This window comes from Calliopsis andreniformis, unplaced genomic scaffold, assembly GCF_051401765.1.
Source record: "Calliopsis andreniformis isolate RMS-2024a unplaced genomic scaffold, iyCalAndr_principal scaffold0033, whole genome shotgun sequence".
In the NCBI taxonomy this organism is placed as follows: domain Eukaryota; kingdom Metazoa; phylum Arthropoda; class Insecta; order Hymenoptera; family Andrenidae; genus Calliopsis; species Calliopsis andreniformis.
Window position 1 is genome coordinate 6,633,982 of NW_027480442.1, and position 9,128 is coordinate 6,643,109.

Consider the following 9,128-nt stretch of genomic DNA (forward strand, 5'->3'; position numbering starts at 1 on the left):
GTGTATCCATCATATAACAGGAATAACTGCAACCAGTTTTAAAGTGATGGCCAATTCTACGTTCCGGGCAACCTAGGTTTCACTCCAGGGCGTTGCTCCAACAGACCGAATAGTTACGGCCCAAGAAGTCAACGCCAGAAGCATAAAATGCGATATAAATACAACAGCTTTTCCATCGTATAAAACGAATAATTGCAACCAGTATGAAACTTATGGTCATTTCTACTTTCCGAGCAAGCTAGGCTTCACCCTAGGGCGTTGCTCCATCAGATTGGATAGTTAGGGCCTTAGAAGTCAACGCCCGAAGCATAAAATGCAATAAAAATACAACAGAGTTTCCATCATATAACAGGAATAATTGCAACCAGCTTGAAAGTGATGGCCAATTCTACGTTCCGGGCAACCTAGGCTTCACTCTAGGGCGTTGCTCCACCAGGTCGAATAGTTAGTGCCTTAGAAGTCAACGCCAGAAGCATAAAATACAATAAAGATGCAACAGTTTTCCCATCGTATACCAGGAATTATTGCAACCAGTGTGAAAGTAACGGCATATCATTGTTCCGGGCAACCTAGGCTTCACTCTAGGGCGTTGCTCCACCAGATGGATTAGTTAGGGCCTTAGAAGTCAACGCCCGAAGCATAAAATACAATAAAGATGGAACAGTTTTTCCATCGTATAAATCGAATAATTGAAACCAGTGTAAAAGTAATGGTCATTTCTACGTTCCGGGCAACCTAGGCTCCACCCTAGGGCGCTGCTTCACCAGGTCGAATAGTTAGTGCCCTAGAAGTCAGCGCCAGAAGCATAAAATTCACTATAAATACAACAGTTTTTCCATCGTATAAAAGGATTAATTGCAACCAGTTTGAAAGTGATGATCACTTCTACGTTCCGGGCAACCTACGCTTCACTCTGGGGCGTTGCTCCACCAGATCGAACACTTAGGGCCTAAGAAGGCAACGCCAGAAGCATAAAATACAATAAAGATGCAACAGTTTTCCCATCGTATAAAACGAATAATTGCAACCAGTATGAAACTTATGGTCATTTCTACTATCCGAGCAACCTAGGCTTCACCCTAGGGCGTTCCTCCAACGGATTGAATAGTTAGGGCCTTAGAAGTCAACGCCCGAAGCATAAAATGCAATAAAAATACAACAGTGTTTCCATCATATATCAGGAATAATTGCAACCAGCTTGAAAGTGATGGCCAATTCTACATTCCGGGCAACCTAGGTTTCACTCCAGGGCGTTGCTCCACCAGGCCGCATAGTTACGGCCTAAGAAGTCACCGCCAGAAGCATAAAATACGATATAAATACAACAGTTTTTCCATCGTATAAAACGAATAATTGCAACCAGTATGAAACTTATGGCCATTTCTACTTTCCGAGCAACCTAGGCTTCACCCTAGGGACTTGCTCCAACAGGTTGAATAGTTAGGGCCTAAGAAGTGAACGCCAGCATCATAAAATACAATTTGAATACAACAGTTTTTCCATGATATAAAACGAATAATTGCAACCAGTATGAAAGTTATGGTCATTTCTTCTTTCCGGGCAACCTAGGCTTCACCCTAGGGCGTTGCTCCAACGGATTGAATAGTTAGGGCCTTAGAAGTCAACGCCCGAACCATAAAATGCAAAAAAAATACAACAGAGATTCCATCATATAACAGGAATAATTGCAACCAGTTTCAAAGTGATGGCCAATTCTACGTTCCGGGCAACCTAGGCTTCACTGTAGGGCGTTGCTCCACCAGGTCGAATAGTTAGTGCCTTAGAAGTCAACGCCGGAAGCATAAAATACAATATAAATACAACAGTTTTTCCATCGTATAAAACTAATAATTGCAACCAGTATGAAAGTGATGGCCAATTCTACGTTCCGGGCAACCTAGGCTTCACTCTAGGGCGTTGCTCCACCAGATCGAATAGTTAGTGCCTTAGAAGTCAACGCCAGAAGCATAAAATACAATATAAATACAACAGTTTTTCCATCGTATGAAACAAATAATTGCAACCAGTATGAACCATATGGTCATTTCTACTTTCCGAGCAACCTAGGCTTCACCCTAGGGCGTTGCTCCAACGGATTGAATAGTTAGGGCCTTAGAAGTCAACGCCCGAACCATAAAATGCAAAAAAAATACAACAGCGATTCCATCATATAACAGGAATAATTTCAACCAGTTTCAAAGTGATGGCCAATTCTACGTTCCGGGCAACCTAGGCTTCACTGTAGGGCGTTGCTCCACCAGGTCGAATAGTTTGTGCCTTAGAAGTCAACGCCGGAAGCATAAAATACAATATAAATACAACAGTTTTTCCATCGTATATAACGAATAATTGCAACCAGTATGAAAGTGATGGCCAATTCTACCTTCCGGGCAACCTAGGCTTCACTCTAGGGCGTTGCTCCACCAGATCGAATAGTTAGTGCCTTAGAAGTCAACGCCAGAAGCATAAAATACACTATAGATACAACAGTTTTTCCATCGTATAAAACGAACAATTGCAACCTGTATGAAACTTATGGTCATTTCTAGTTTCCGAGCAACCTAGGCTTCACCCTAGGGCGTTGCTCCAACAGATTGAATAGTTAGGGCCTCAGAAGGCTACGCTCGAACCATAAAATGCAAAAAAAATACAACAGTGTTTCAATCATATAACAGGAATAATTGCGACCAGTTTGAAGGTGATGGCCAATTCTACGTTCCTGCCAACCTAGGCTTCACTCTAGGGCGTTGCTCCACCAGATCGAATAGTTAGTGCCTTAGAAGTCAACGCCAGAAGCATAAAATACAATATAAATACAACAGTTTTTCATCGTATGAAACAAATAATTGCAACCAGTGTGAAAGTAATGGTCATTTCTACGTTCCGAGCACCCTAGGCGTCACTCTAGGGCGTTGCGCCACCAGATCTAATCGCTACGGCCTTAGAAGTCAACGCCAGAATCATAAAATACAATAAAGATGCAACAGCTTTTCCACCGTATTAAACGAATAATTTCAACCAGTGTGAATGTTAATGGTCATTTCTACATTCCGAGCAACCTATGCTTCACTCTAGGACGTTGATCCAACAGATTGAATAGTTAGGGCCTAAGAAGTGAACGCCAGCAGCATAAAATACAATTTGAATCCAACAGTTTTTCCATGATATAAATCGAATAATTGCAACCAGTATGAAAGTTATGGTCATTTCGACTTTCCGGGCAACCTATGCTACACCCTAGGGCGTTGCTTCAACAGATCGAATAGTTAGTGCATTAAAAGTCAACGCCAGAAGCATATAATACAATATAAATACAACAGTTTTTCCATCGTATAAAACGAATAATAGCAACCAGTTTGAAAGTGATGGTCATTTCTACGTTCCGGGCAACCTAGGCTTCACTCTAGGGCGTTGCTCCACCAGATCGAATAGTTAGGGTCTTAGAAGTCAACGCCAGAATCATAAAATACAATAAAGATGCAACAGCTTTTCCACCGTATTAAGCGAATAATTTCAACCAGTGTGAATGTTATGGTCATTTCTACATTCCGAGCAACCTAGGCTTCACTCTAGGGCGTTGAGCCAACAGATTGAATAGTTATGGCTTTAGAAGTCAACGGCCGAAGCATAAAATACAAAATAAATAGAACTGTTTTTCCATCGTATAAAACGAATAATTGCTACCGGTGTGAAAGTTATGGTCATTTCTACGTTCCGGGCAACCTAGGTTTCACCATAGTGCGTTGTTCCACCAGATGGAAGAGTTAGGGCATAAGAAGTCAACGCCAGAAGCATAAAATACGATTTAAGTAATACAGTTTTTCCATCGTATAAAACGAGTAATTGCAAACATTGCGAATGTAATGGTCATTTCTACGTTCCGGGCTACCTAGACGTCACTCTAGTGCGTTGCTCCACCACATCTAATAGCTACGGCCTTAGACGTCAACGACAGAAGCATTAAATACAATAAAGATGCAACAGCTTTTCCATCGTATAAAACGAATAATTGCAACCAGTGTGAAAGTTATTGTCATTTCTACTTTCCGGTAAACCTAGGCTTCACTCTAGGGCGTTGCTCCACCAGATCGAATATTTAGTGCCCAAGAAGTCAACGCCAGAAGCATAAAATACAAGATAACTACAACAGTTTTTACATCGTATAAAACGAATAATTGCTACCAGTATGGAAGTGATGGTCATTTCTACGTTCCGGGCAACCTAGGCTTCACTCTAGGGCGTTGCTCCACCAGATCGAATAGTTAGGGCCTTAGAAGCCAACGCCAGAATCATAAAATACAATAAAGATGCAACATCTTTTCCATCGTATAAAACGAATAATTGCACCCAGTGTGAAAGTTATTGTCAGTTCTACGTTCCGGGCAACCTAGGCCGCACTCTAGGTCGTTTTTCCACCAGATCCAATTTTTAGGGCCTAAGAAGTCAAAGCCAGAAGCATAAGATACAGTATAAATATAACAGTTTTTCCATCGTATAGAACGAATAATAGCAACCAGTGTGAAAGTTAACGTCATTTCTACTTTCCGGGCAATCTAGGCTTCACCCTAGGGCGTTGCACCAACAGATTGAATAGTTAGGACCTTAGAAGTCAATGCCCGACGCATAAAATGCAATAAAAATACAACAGTTTTTCCATCATATAACAGGAATAATTGCAACCAGTTTGAAAGTGATGGTCATTTCTACGCTCCGGGCAACCTAGGCTTCCCTCTAGGGCGTTGCTCCACCAGATCGAATAGTTAGAGCCTTAGAAGTCAGCGCTAGAAGCATAAAATACAATATAAATAAAACAGATTTTCCATCGTATAAAACGAATAATTGCTACCAGTGTAAAAGTTATGGTCAGTTCTACGTTCCGGGCAACCTAGGCCTCACTCTAGGTCGTTTTTCCACGAGATCCAATTGTTAGGGCCTAAGAAGTCAACGCCAGAAGCATAAGATACAATATACATATAACAGTTTTTCCATCGTATAGAACGAATAATAGCAACCAGTGTGAAAGTTAACGTCATTTCTACTTTCCGGGCAACCTAGGCTTCACCGTCGGGCGTTGCACCAACAGATTGAATAGTTAGGGCCTTAGAAGTCAACGCCCGATGCATAAAATACAAAATAAATAGAACAGTTTTTCCATCGTGTAAAACGAATAATTGCTACCGGTGTGAAAGCTATGGTCATTTCTACTTCACGGGCAACCTAGACTACACCATAGGGCGTTGCTCCACCATATCGAATAGATAGTGCCTTAGAAGTCAACGCCAGAAGCATAAAATACTATAAAAATACAACAGTTTTTCCATCATATAAAACGAATAATTGCAACCAGTATGAAAGCTATGGTCATTTCTACTTTACGGGCAACCTAGGCTACACCCTAGGGCGTTGCTCCACCAGATCGAATAGTTAGTGCCTTAGAAGTCAACGCCAGAAACATAAAATACAATAAAAATACAACAGTTTTTCCATCGTATAAAACGAATAATTGCAACCAGTATGAAACTTATGGTCATTTCTACTTTCCGAGCAACCTAGGCTTCAACCCTAGGGCGTTGCTCCAACAGATTGAATAGTTACGTCCTTAGAAGTCAACGCCAGAAGCATAAAATACGATTTAAGTAATACAGTTTTTCCATCGTATAAAACGAGTAATTGCAAACATTGCGAATGTAATGGTCATTTCTACGTTCCGGGCTACCTAGACGTCACTCTAGTGCGTTGCTCCACCACATCTAATAGCTACGGCCTTAGACGTCAACGACAGAAGCATTAAATACAATAAAGATGCAACAGCTTTTCCATCGTATAAAACGAATAATTGCTACCAGTATGGAAGTGATGGTCATTTCTACGTTCCGGGCAACCTAGGCTTCACTCTAGGGCGTTGCTCCACCAGATCAAACAGTTAGGGCCTTAGAAGTCAACGCCCGAAGCATAAAATACAAAATAAACAGAACAGTTTTTCCATTGTATAAAACGAATAATTGCTACCAGTGAAAAGTTATGGTCATTTCTACGTTCCGGGCAACCTAGGCTTCACCCTAGGGCGTTGCTCCACCAGATCGAAGAGTTAGGGTCTAAGAAGTCAACACCGGAAGCTTAAAATACAATATAAAAACAACAGCTTTTCATTCGTAGAAAACAAATAATTGCAACCTGTGTGAAGGTTATGGTCATATCTACGTTCCGGGCAACCTTGGCTCCACTGTAGGGAGTTGCTCCACCAGATCGAATAGGTAGGGCCATTGAAGTCTACGCCCGAAGCATAAAATACGATATAAGTACAACAGTTTTTCCATCGTATAAAATGTATAATTCCAAACATTGCGAAAGTAATGGTCATTTCTACGTTTCGGGCAACATAGGCGTCACTCTAATGCGTTGCTCCACCACATCTAATAGCTACGGCCTTAGATGTCAACGACAGAAGCCTAAAATACAATATAAATACAACAGTTTTTCCATCGTATAAAACGAATAATAGCAGCCAGTGTGAAAGTTATGGTCATTTCTAAGTTCCGGGCAACCTAGGCTTCACTTCAGGGCGTTGCTCCACCAGATCAAACAGTTAGGGCCTTAGAAGCCAACGCCCGAAGCATTAAATACAAAATAAATAGAACAGTTTTTCCATTGTATAAAACGAATAATTGCTACCAGTGTAAAGTTATGGTCTTTTCTACGTTCCGGGCAACCTGGGCTTCACCCTAGGCCGTTGCTCCAACAGACGGAATAGTTAGGGTCTTAGAAGTCAACGCCCGAAGCATAAAATGCAATAAAAATACAACAGTGTTTCCATCATATAACAGGAATAAATGCAACCAGTTTGAAAGTGATGGCCAATTCTACGTTCCGCGCAACCTAGGCTTCACTCCAGGGCGTTGCTCCACCAGATCGAATAGTTACGGCCTTAGAAGCCAACGCCAGAGGCATAAAATACAATATAAATGCAACAACCGTTACACCGTATAAAACGAATAATTGCAACCTGTGTGAAGGTTATGGTCATATCTACGTTACGGGCAACATAGGCTTCACTGTAGGGCGTTGCTCCACCAGATCGAAGTGTTAGGGCCTAAGAAGTCAACGCCCGAAGCATAAAATACGATATAAATACAACAGCTTTTCCATCGTATTAATTGAATAATTGCAAACCGTGTGAAAGTAGTGGTCATTTCTACGTCCCGAGCATCCTAGGCTTCACTCTAGGGCGGTGCTCCACCATATCGAATAGCTACGGCCTTAGAAGCCTACGCCTGAAGCATAAAATACAATACAAATACAACAGCATTTTCATCGTATAACAGGAATAATTTCAACAAGCGTGAAAGTAATGATCATTTCGGCGTTTCGGGCATCCTAGACTTAACTCTGAGGCATTGCTCCACCAGATCGAATAGTTAGGGCCTAAGAAGTCAACGCCAGAAGCATAAAATACAATATAAATACAACAGTGTTTCCATCGTATAAAACGAATAATTTCAACCAGTGTGAATGTTATGGTCATTTCTACTTTCCGAGCAACCTAGGCTTCACCCTAGGGCGTTGCTCCAACAGGTTCAATAGTTAGGGCCTAAGAAGTGAACGCCAGGAGCATAAAATACAATATAAATACAACAGTTCTTCCATCATATAAAACGCATAATTGCAACCAGTATGAAGGTTATGGTCATTTCTACGTTCCGGGCAACCCAGGCTTCACTCTACCGCGTTGCTCCACCAGATCGAATAGTTAGTGCCTTAGAGGTCAACGCCAGAAGCATAAAATACAATAAAAATACAACAGTTTTTCCATCATATAAAACGAATAATTGCAACCAGTATGAAAGCTATGGTCATTTCTACTTTACGGGCAACCTAGGCTACACCCTAGGGCGTTGCTCCAACAGATTGAATAGTTAGGTCCTTAGAAGTCAACGCCCGAAGCATAAAATGCAATAAAAATACAACTGTGTTTCCATCATATAACAGGAATAATTGCAACCAGATTGAAAGTGATGGCCCATTCTACGTTCCGGGCAACCTAGACTTCACTCAATTGCGTTGCTCCACCAGATCGAATAGTTAGGGCCTTAGAAGTCAACGCCAGAAGCATAAAATACAATATAAATACAACAGTTTTTCCATCGTATAAAACGAATAATTGCAACCAGTATGAGACTTATGGTCATTTCTACATTCCGAGCAACCTAGGCTTCACCCTAGGGCGTTGGTCCAACAGATTGAATATTTAGGGCCTTAGAAGTCAACGCCCGAAGCATAAAATACAATATAAATACAACAGTTTTTCCATCGTATAAAACGAATAATTGCAACCAGTATGAAAGTTATTGTAATTTCTACTTTCCGGGCAACCTAGGCTTCATCCTAGGGCGGCGCTCCAACAGATCGAATAGTTATGGCTTTAGAAGTCAACGGCCGAAGCATAAAATACAAAATAAATAGAACTGTTTTTCCATCGTATAAAACGAATAATTGCTACCGGTGTGAAAGTTATGGTCATTTCTACGTTCCGGGCAACCTAGGCTTCACCATAGTGCGTTGTTCCACCAGATGGAAGAGTTAGGGCATAAGAAGTCAACGCCAGAAGCATAAAATACGATTTAAGTAATACAGTTTTTCCATCGTATGGAACGAGTAATTGCAAACATTGCGAAAGTAATGGTCATTTCTACGTTCCGGGCTACCTAGCCGTCACTCTAGTGCGTTGCTCCACCACATCTAATAGCTACGGCCTTAGACGTCAACGACAGAAACATTAAATACAATAAAGATGCAACAGCTTTTCCATCGTATAAAACGAATAATTGCAACCAGTGTGAAAGTTATTGTCATTTCTACTTTCCGGGAAACCTAGGCTTCACTCTAGGGCGTTGCTCCACCAGATCGAATATTTAGTGCCTAAGAAGTCAACGCCAGAAGCATAAAATACAATATAACTACAACAGTTTTTACATCGTATAAAACGAATAATTGCTACCAGTCTGGAAGTGATGGTCATTTCTACGTTCCGGGCAACCTAGGCCTCACTCTATGACGTTGTTCCACCAGATTGAATAGTTAGGCCCTAAGAAATCAACGCCAGAAGCATAAAATACAATATAAATATAACA